Raw genomic sequence first — 11105 nt, 5'->3', positions numbered from 1 at the left:
ACACAAGAGTACACGCGCGCACACACAGACACACATGCAGCTCGGTCGAGATGAATCACCTTGGCTTGTCAAGAGGTTGGTTAATAGACATATTTGATGTCAAGCAAAGCCCAATAGTGTAGAAAGGGTTTTGTTAGTGTGTTGATATCACCTCCTGTGCATAAAGCTCCACTTAAAACAATAAATAGCAATGAGCGCATCCAAAGCCCCTGCAGTTTAAACTATATGCCTTTGATATGGGATACCTATTACTGTTGGCTCTATCTAATGGATTGGATTCCCACACCTCATCCCGCCAGTGTTTCAAAGCACTGAAACCTTCCAATGTAATGTCTTATCAGTACATTAGCTGCTTTAGAGCCATTATCAATGGCTAATGTTTCTGTGGGGCACAACGGAGTTTGAAAAGGAGGAGCAACCTTGCACATGTTGTCCACTGGATTTACACTGTCAACTTTTTTGTGTGTGTCTGACTTGTCACTCAGTCACAGAACGTTTCTTACTGTCAGTTGGACAAAAACCCATTTAGTTACTCTGACTGTTGTTGACTGTCAGTTGTCTTTGCTTTACAGGATAGTGATCACCTGAACACACACTGTGATGAGGGAGAAACTAAATAGTGCAAAATGTCACAAGATAAATGAAATGTCCAAACAACATTCTGACATAAATACTAATTTTGCTAATTTCACATGTTTTGCCAGTTGCTCTTTGCACATTCTCACATACTTGGTCTTTCTGTTGGAAAGCAGTTTTATCATCTTAGTCACTAGAGACTAATATAAAGCTTCAGTTTGGTATAAGTGCAATCACATCCAGATACATTAATATTATATCAACATGCCACTTTGCCACTTCATGCATATTAGCCAGTTGGCCTAAAACTTGATAATATGTCAAGAAAAAGTTTTTTAACAGCACATTTTGGATGACAGCAGCATTAAGAATTCACATCTGCAGCGTCCATTTCCCCAAAGACAGTCTGCAGTAACTTTCACCAGAAGGCATCTGGATTAACTGAGCAGCAGTAGCCTTCTTTACTGCCCCTGTTGTCTCTTCTCCTGCTGCAGCTTTGATTGGTTAGGAAGTCACACGTTAGCGCAGGTGTTGGCCAGTTAGCCTTAATTCTTTTCTTTTTTTTTGTGCTTGTATAAGCCCACATGACACAGCAAAACTGTTGATTTAGATTCAGATTTCCCAGTTTGATCTTCCTGAAGTTACTCGAGAATTTATTGCTTATTGATTTGTGTCACCATTGCAAGGAAGATATTTCTTCTAAAACTGTGGTTTTAATCAAACCAAATTATTAAAGTACTATTCATTAAGATGCTGAATAAAACCAGTTTACTGATATATCATATGAAATGAAAACAATAGGCATTTTATCATCCATTAAAATATGAGTTAAGATATATATATATGAGTTGCCACAGGAAATTTAGGAGGTAATTATTTAGACTAAAATCTGTAATCTATAAAATCTGTAATTGAATCAAAATGTTGTAACCAAACATTTTACCCAAACATTGCATAAAACCAAAATTTACCCTAGTCCGATGTATTTTTTTAACCCTAAAGATTTGTCACTAAACACAGAAAGAGACTTGTTTCTCAGTTGTATTAAGAATCTTTATACAAATGAGTAACACTGTTGCTAACCAAGGCTTTCTATTTTTGTAAATGTGCAAATTATATTTGGAGGTGACATTTTTCAGTAGCATGTTGATTTAACTTAAAACCCCAGATTCCAGCTGTGTTAGTATTGGGCCAGCAGTGGCCATTGCCATGTCATCTTCTGGCCACAACAAATATCTCAAGTACACATCACACAGATTAAGTTGTCCCACCACCTGTAATTTTCCCTGGAGAGAGGCATAAGTATCTTGTCTGGTTTTGTAGTGATGAGCCACGAATTTGTTTTGTTGGGGTGGCAGAGTGGCACACTGTTGGATTCTGTCGTATAAGTGCAGTAGTTTTCTTTCTACTGCTCCTGACTTCTGTATTTTCCCCTCTGACCTTTTTTGCAAAAATAAGAGTGGTGAAAAAAGGCCCTGCATTCTCCAAGTTTAGCAACACTCAGTACTTTTGGTTAGCCTCAGTGAGCCACTGCTCCACTTTGAAATGCTACAATATAAAATAAGGCTAATTGTTAGTTTGCTCAACAATTCCTCTGTATTTGTGCCTCTTCTTTTTCATCAGGCAGAGAAATTCTTTCTTTAAATGCTTTAGGCCCTCACAGCTAGAATTATATGTTGTGTGTCTGAATGTATGCATTATATATGCTTTTGATCATACTAAAGTTGTCATTACCAAGTATGCAGTGCATGTGATGTCTCACATGATGACAGGGTTAGACATGCTGTGAGCAGTTCACTGTATATAGAATGTGTGTGTGTGCTTCTGTAATTGTGCTCAAAAGTTGGAGCAACGCAAGCATGCATCTCCGCCAGCCGCCACCAAACAGCTCCTGAAGGGGCGGTCAGGCAGCAGCTGTTTGTTTATTTAGATCTAACTTGTCATTATGTCTCCAGCAGACCTCACCATGTAGAAAAGACATATTTGGCTCCACTCAGTTTTTTCAAGGCCGCTCACTGTTCCTCTTGATTACAGTTGTGCACTGCAGCCGTGCCGTCCCAGCGGCTCTAGGAGTAGTGAGCCACCAGGGTCTCATTCAGGAGGCAACTGGGAGTGACCCAATGTTCTGAATGGGTTGTTATAAGAACATATTTCACATGGTAGAAGAACATTTTTATTTCGCTCCATTAAATAAATGGAAGTAGCAGCAGCAGCCAGACATAGGTGTGATTGTGACTTACGTTGCCACACAATGCTGCTTAAGTTTGCCCTTGAAATGGCAAAGCAGTCCAGTAATATGACAACTTTGTCCAGGTCGAGGTGGAGTTTTGCTTATGATACAAACTGTATGTAAATGTGTCTTTACTAGCACAGATCCTCGCTGTGTTCCTTCATTTGGCATTCATAAGCAGTTGTGACGACCTCATCAGTTAGACGGAGCTGACTCCAAGATGGAGACGACAAAACCACAGACCTCAAAATAAGAGGTGCAGGAAGACAGAGACTCCACTTCACAGAAAGCGTGCAAACTGAATCAAATTCTCCCTCTCTCTCTTCCCCGTCTCTCTTTTCTTCCCTCCCCTTTCTTCACTCGCTAGTTTAAAGTTGTCCTGGCTTTTATTTTGAGAAATATTAATTTGGTAGAAGAGTGGTGTCGTATCTCAAAACACAACACAAAGAAAGAAAAAAGAGAGAGGGAGAGTGGGAAAAAGGGGAAAAGAAGGGGCGCCATGCGTGCACATTTCTCTGGCTTGACGTTTTGCTGAAGTTTGTACGCCACTTGAGCCCGCCGTTTCCATCGCTAATGATACCAGCGGAGCCTCTCTGGGGAATGGCGTCCGTTGTGCGCCTGGGTTTCACATTTCCAGCACCAGGTATTTTAGGATACGCAAGCGGGGACTATGAGGCACATCATTCCAAGAGCTCATCTGACTCTTTCTCTCCGTCTCTCTGTCTGTCTCTCTCTCCCTCTTGCCTCCTCTCTCCTCTCCAATCGGTTTCACTCCTCTCTTTCTTGTTGTTGTTGTACTTCTGCATACGCAGACATTCTCTGTCTGCCTCTAGTTCTCTCTCTTTCTTTCTTCCTCCCTCCCTTCCTCTTTCTATTTCACTTTTTGATTTGGTAAGGATGATTTCAAGTGAGGAAAGAAAAAAAAATGCATGCACAGGAGAGGGAAGAAATCTTTTTATTAACTTATTCATTGTATGTGAAATCAAGAGGCTTTTCCTTTCTCTCCCCTCCACTCCCTCTCCCCCTTCCTCTTGGTTAAGGCAAATGAATGTTTAAAGAGGTAATTTACTGGGCCTTGGCAGGATCCACATTGTGTATTACACAAACAGGCGGCAACAAAAGAAAATTCTAATCTAGACAGTAACACGACTGCACAGAGGATCCTCTGCGGGGGTCCAGATGAATTATACAACAATCTGTGTTCTCCCTCGTTTAATTTAAAGGTCTGTTTTCAAGGCTATCGCCAGCTCCCACTTCAGAAGAGAGACTTGGCCCACTGAGGTCAAGCCCATATTGACAAATATCAAGAGGCAAGAAAGGAGCGCCCAAAACGCAGATATGAATGAGGCAAACAGATAAGCAAACATAAAGCAATAAGTGGAAGACAAAGCAGACTGACAAGCATACACACAGCATCGCGTCGGCCGTGAAACATGAGGGCCCAGGCAAGGTTTTCTGAGGAACTGAGAGAAACATGAAACCTAAGCATGTGAAGCCATGTCTTTTTTTTTAAATGGCAAATAACCATTTGTTTGATGGTGCTGTGTGGGTTCTCGCACATATACAATAAAGAATTTGCTGTCACTGACGTCCTGCCCTTAAGCTTTTATAGCAGAGGGGAAAATAGCATGCACACATGAATTTTTCTGAGATGATGCTTCCAGAAATGGTCCGAGGCCTTTCATGGTCCTTTTTTCTTTGGTGTGTTACATAATAGCTATGTGATTGTGCCTGGTACCTCATGGCGCTTTTATTTTTAACTTCCACTGATGTGTTTTCAAATAACTCTGAATGATGTCTACGTCTTTGAACTAAAATATCCTTACAAGAACAGCCCCCTGCTGGACACATTTTTCCTCTCTCTCTCTCTGCCGTCTCTTTTCCTCCCTGAGTGTCAGAAATGAGCATCAGGTGTTAGCAAAATTGCCTAGCCACCCTGAGTCACCTCTTGTCGCCACTGATTTTCTTCATAGTTCACGGGAGCCCCGCATTGCAGTCTCCTTATGCCCCCTCCCAGTCCATCATACCTTGGACAATCAACAGGTCACTGCCCCCTAACCCCTCCCTGTGGTTCACCACCAATCTGCTTCTGACAGGATGAGTTTGACCTCTGACCCTTCTAGCAGACAGCTCAATCAGCTTTTTATGGTCCCAGTCATAGCAGAGGAGGCTATGACATGGCTTCAGGGGAAAAAAGGCATTGGCAACGTGTTATTTTCCTTGTAACCCTTCTGCAGTAACATGGCTGCTATGTAACAGTTTAAATTAATTGTGTGACATTACAAATCACTTTGGACTTTTAGACTATTTCTAACTGCCTTTGTTTTTTAAGTTCATGATTTGTGTTGTTTAATCATTTGAAGCTTATGTAGTTTTTATTTTGCTCGCTCAAACCTCAAAAGTCATAACCCAGTGCTGGAATATGATATGATTTGATTGAGGAGGTATTAAAAAAAAAAAAAGGAAAATGAAAACTCTGATGCAAATTTGGCCCCTCATTCACAGCAGAACTGCTAGTGATGTTTGCTCCCCTACGTCCTCTGAGCTCCACTGCTGATTTAACCTCCAGGGATGAGCAGCCAGTGATCACAACGCTCAGAGGAAGTTAGCGGCCTCCACTCTCCAGAGGCCAGCACTTCCTCTTGATTTTGCCTGTTCTGTGGAGAAAGAAAAGGAAGGTAAAGATAAAAAAAAACACCCCTGCTATGCTGTGTGTGTGGGCTTCACACAACTGTAAAACTGCGTCATCAGCACAAAGATGAAACTCTGTGTGTGCGTGTGTGTGTGTGTGTGTGTGTGTATTTTAGGCAAGGTGCCTGCCCTGGAGCTAGATAATGTGAACAGAAGCAGATGGGGAAACTTAAACGCACACCCACTAGGGTATAGCAGAGCTGGCACAAAGTAAGAAGAGGTCTTAGAACATCTCCCAGCCCGAGTGGATGCCAGCACTCTCGCTTGCGCTGAGACTGGATGACAAAGAGAGTGAAAAAGAGAGCGAGAAAGAGAGTAAGTCAGAAAGAGAGGATCCGTGCGGTGTGTGTTTGTGCCTGTGTGTGTTTTGTACAGTACCTCTACTTTTTGTTCTTTGTGCATATTTATTCTTTTATGAAACTGTCGGCCCTCTGTCCTTCTGGTTTGTATCTCCTCTCTTGTGCTCCATTGCCTAGTATGTTTGAAAAAATGAAACACCATCCATTAACGTCCACATAAAAACACTCATAGGTCATTTGTTCAAAATTATAAGCATATAATGTGTGGTGAGATCAGATCCACATTTTGTCATAAATGTCATTATGCAGTTTCAAAGAAAGACCCCACTTTAACATGACCCCACAGTTAAAGTCACCAATGTAAATTAGAGTAAGTCTTCACTAAAAGACAGACAGGTGTGTTATGTTTATTTACATGCCATAAAATTTTAGATCAAATGAGTTTAAACATTAGAATAACGCATATGTACTTACAGCTGCCATTGCACTAGTAACAAAAAAAACAAAAGATCGTGATTGACCTTTTCACACTTTCTGTTATGACTAAGTTATGACTTCCCAGTCAGCCTTAAAACAGGGAGGCCTAAATCACTGTGACTCTGCCTGTTCAGCAATCATGCAAGAAGCTGTTGTGCCAGCCCTTAGTCATGCATCACATTTTACAAAGCATCTAGAGTCACTTGGGACCAATCTGTTAGGCCCATAAATCAGCTCTGGATCACCACACGAGCCACCCGAGGCAGACCAGGGTAAAAAGGGGGCCAATGAGTCCTCCCACAATGAGATACACATGTTGCTGCCTGGTGGGTGGGTGCTGGAGAGGTCAGAAAGGGTGCGTAGGTTAATAATGAGGTGAACTTGATCTTTTCCAGTCCCAGAGAAGAACGGTTGCTCTCTCCCCCCTCCCTGAGGGGAGATGTCTATTATCTCAACAATGTAAGAAGACGAAAGTGATGAAGGAGAAGGTGGTGGTTATTCTGAACTGCTGGGTCAGGTGATGGTCATGAGATTGTGGATGAAGGCTTTATTGCTGGTGATAGAAAATTGTAATTGTTCAATATCTAAACTCTTATACCTACAGTAATTCAATGAAAATACAGTATAACAATACTATTCCCTTTAAATGTAGAGAATATTTAGTGAAAGAAAGAAGAAGAAATGTCTTTCACCCCAGGGGAGAAAGAAGCTGCTGTTGGAAAAACAGACCTCGATCTCCTCAGGCACATTGTCCCAAAGCTTAATGGTCCTCACAGAAAATACTTTTAACCCCCTTTACCTTCATTTTGGACAAGACTAGACTTTGGAATGAACACAAGGGTCTCAGACTCAGGTCTAATATCTATTCTAGAAAGAAAAAAGGGTGAGATCAATTTGAACAACATATAAATATTAAATACTAAATGCTCCATATATTATTAAATACTTATTATTTACTGTCTTGAAGCCAACTTTAGTTTTTATCTGTGTATCTACATTTTAGGGAGTGTTTCTCAAAACCATTTTCTTTATTCCCCTAAAATCTCAGTCAGTCTCAGTCATATTACCTGTTTAAAAGTTAATGGAAAGGTCCCAACAGCTAAATAGATGTAGAATACATATATACATAATTTTAAATGTGGGGCTTAATGTATTGAAGGAAGACTTTTGGGAATTCCACAGGGATGTTTTCTAATGGTCAGTTAGAGAATCTTAAGAAATATAAATATAATATAAATATCTTCAAGAGCTAAAGTTGCATTGAGTTCTAAGCAGCTCTAAAATTGCTGATAGGGCAGCAGGAGAGAAAATTATGCATAGGCTATATAAATCCCGCAGATAAAAACCTAAAGTCTTCTTTCTTCTCTGTAAAAGAAACATTTAAAGTATAATAAGTGTGCATTTCACAATGGCATAAGATTTTGGGAGGGGGCAAAGACCTGGAATTGTTCAGGACAAAATCACTGAGCAGCACTGTGAGGCTTATTCATAGATAAAAGAGCGGTGAGGCAGATGGCTGCACCCGATGCCACTTAGGGCCCTTCAGGTATGGTCTGGAGGTTGCCGAAGCCTCTGTGTCTCAAGAAGACACAGATAGACGTGCATACGCGCATACATAGACACATATCCCACCCCCCTTGTAGGAACACTCAAGTTTGATTGATGAGGAAATAGATGGCAAATTGCAATGTCCGTCCTGATGGATGACATCATTTGGCCCAATGTGCTGATTACGTATGCCAAACCAGAGCTGTGCTCACCCACCCCCTTCACTTTTTGCACAGCTTTTTCCTTATAATTGATCAGCGGGAGTAAACCAGCAGTCTTTGAATTTAATGCATGAGGAGGGACAGTAGTTGACGTGGCTCTTTACTGCCTGTCCTAGTCCCTAGGCCCCTTTCCTTCTTTTCCACTCACTCATCCATCTTCATCTAGAGGGGTCCAAGCCTTGACAGATCCACTGGAACTCTGTTTGTTTACCCTCATGCACAGACAATCAGTCTATGTTAAATGGCCCTCTCCTTTTAGATGGATTATTGTTTACACAAGTTCAATTATTGGTGGTGTCTAAATGGAGATTTATTGAAGGGGAAACTAAAAGCGATGGGCAGTGATTGTCAGTCCTTAATATTTTCTGTCAGTATTTGTTGTGTTCTCATCACTAAACTAGAGCAATCATTCTCAAGCCTTTTATTCCTAGCCACCATGTTTGCCAAGTGGTTATGTAAAACCCTGTTCAAACAATGTAGTCAGCAATTGAGAGAAGTATTTAAATTGATTTATAAAAGTCTTGACTTTTGACACAGGAAGATTAGATATACCTTATGTGTAAATAAATCTGGACAGGCCTCTCTGACTGGGGCGAGAGGGGTTGTCGCATGTATTGGCACAGGAGCGTTCTGCATATTCCTCAGTCACAATTCCTACACGTGTAAACAGCTTTGCCAAGTCTTGTTCTCCCAGCGGCTTATTTTGTGGGAGCCATCCAAGCACCACCTCATATTCAAATGGGCTGACAGGTGAAAAAGAGTCAAAGTACAGCAAGGGAGGAGAGTGGGGGGAGGAGAGTGGGGGACAGGGGTGTAGATGTCTTGATTGATGGGCCTATGTCACGCGTTGGAGGCTGAGTTTATGAGCCAGAGCAAAATCTGAATATTGAGAGCGTGGCCATCATGTCACTACTCTATTAAGAATTATTTGACAATGCATTATGTTGGAGATCTGTCACGCTAAAAAAGATGAGCATGCCCTCCCGTGCAGCTGAAATTACAACCTGCGGTGCAGTGAGGAGTGGCACACCCCACTTTGTGAATTCTCTGTGGACGGCTCTGACACAGGGGCTCATTGACAGGGGCCTTGCTCACTTACTCAGAGGTAGCGACTGCCACAATAAATGACAAAAAACATCAGTATGCATGGATTTCATTGTTGTTTTTTGGGTCTCCGATTTTTACTGTATTCTTTACTGTAACCCTAAGTTTGCATCCTTAGAGAGTAATGGGCTTGTACTGTGAAGCAGTAAAACACACAGTGAACACCCAGAGTAACTATAATTACGTCCTAAGTGACTGCAAAGGACTTGATGTTAATCTAAAACTAAAAAGAAACTCTGAAGTGTTGCTGGATTGTCGGTTACAGCAGATTTTTTTTCCAAGTTCACAGCTCTGGCTCGTACTGTGGTTTACTGTTCCATAGAAATGATCTGGCCTATAACATGTCACCCCAGGTCCATCCTCAGGCTGTTTCACACTGTGTATGACACGGTGTTAGCTAATGGTTTCACCTGAGCCTACGGGATTAGGATTGTCTTCTATGGCTCTTCACTATATCTGGCCATTTAATTGTTACCTTAAAGGAATATTCACGTAGTTACAAGGAACCAGGCTGTACTGCAGTAATAGGGCTGATGTAAAAGTGATCTTTGACCACTGTATTTGTGTGTCTATAGCATTTGAACGTGTGTGGCCATCTCATTGCCAGGTGACAACCTATTTAGTATTTGGACATTTTAATGAGAAAATGAACCCTGAGGCAATGTCTTTGTTCTTCCTCCTCTACACACACACCTCAGCTTGTTTATTTGTTTGCCTGATTTTGCTTGTTGCAGTGCATGACCTATACATGACAATCAAAAGCATGCTGTAATAACTTCAAAGTGTTAATCTGATATTCATTTAGATGTGAGCCGTGTTGCTCGAAATGGAAGAGGAAACAAATCATTGGCCCTTTAATAATAATCAATGCCTGATAACCCTCCTCCCCCCATACTTTTCCTGTGCATCATCTGGTGTGATGTTTGTGTGAGTGTGTGTGTGTATCTAGTACAGTGTGTGGTGTTTCTAGGTGTACTCTGTGAGCCATATTTTTACCTCTGGGGCTCTCTTTGGCTGACCCCGTGACCCCTCTTTCTCTGAGGACAGCCAGCTAAGAACCAAGCAACATATCAAAGAGTGGGGGGGCACAGCCTGGCCACTGGGTTTCTGGCAAAATCATCTCAATAAATAAATATCACAAGACACCGCTGGAGGGAAAAGCTTTGATGTGGGGGGGTTGAGCCCCATTCTCTCTTTTCTCTCTCACTCTTTCTCAACCTCAACACAGGCGCTTCTTCTCCAGTGTCTTCACTCACTGGCAAACCCTCACCACTTGCTCTGACAAAATGGCTCATGTGTGCTCCTCTATGCACGTCTCAGCAGCGCCAAACGTTCAGGGGCTTGTAGTTTTCCTCTCTGAGGAGGTGAGAGTTGGAGAAGCGCAGTTTTGTTATCAATAGATCCAGGGCGCTGGGTTGCTTATGAGTAGCTGGCACCAAAAGAGTTAGAGAAAAGCTTTTATTTTCTTCCACAATGTCGAGACGCTCAGGTGAAAAATAAGTGTTTACGCTTTGAAAAGATATTTACCCATGCCTGTTTCAGTTCAGGTTTAATTGTTTCCACAAGGTAAGATAAGAAAGGATTATTGTGTAGAAGTACCCTGCCAATCATTCTTTGGGTATCTTATATTACCGGCTAAACAATGCTGCATGTCAGTGTCTAGCTGTGAGTAAACGAGAAGCAATGGAAATGTCTTGCATATCTTCTCCACAATATAATAATTTCTCTCTCAGTTTCCAACAAAGCTTAATCAGGATTCACTTTCACTCCTCTGATGTTATGATCCTTATAAATGAGTTGTAATCTTCTCTCGTGTTTAATGAGACATTCAAGGGTTTTGTCACTGGGAATTGTTTTAAGTCCTGGAAAAGATAATAGTTTTAGAAGTTGTCCTGATGTAAGTGTCCCAAATTTGTTCAAGGGAATTGCAACACTTTTGCCGGCTGTTGCCTCAGTGTG

The sequence above is a fragment of the Channa argus genome, chromosome 20, assembly GCF_033026475.1.
Source record: "Channa argus isolate prfri chromosome 20, Channa argus male v1.0, whole genome shotgun sequence".
Classification (NCBI taxonomy): domain Eukaryota; kingdom Metazoa; phylum Chordata; class Actinopteri; order Anabantiformes; family Channidae; genus Channa; species Channa argus.
Note: the sequence above shows the minus strand (reverse complement) of the source record.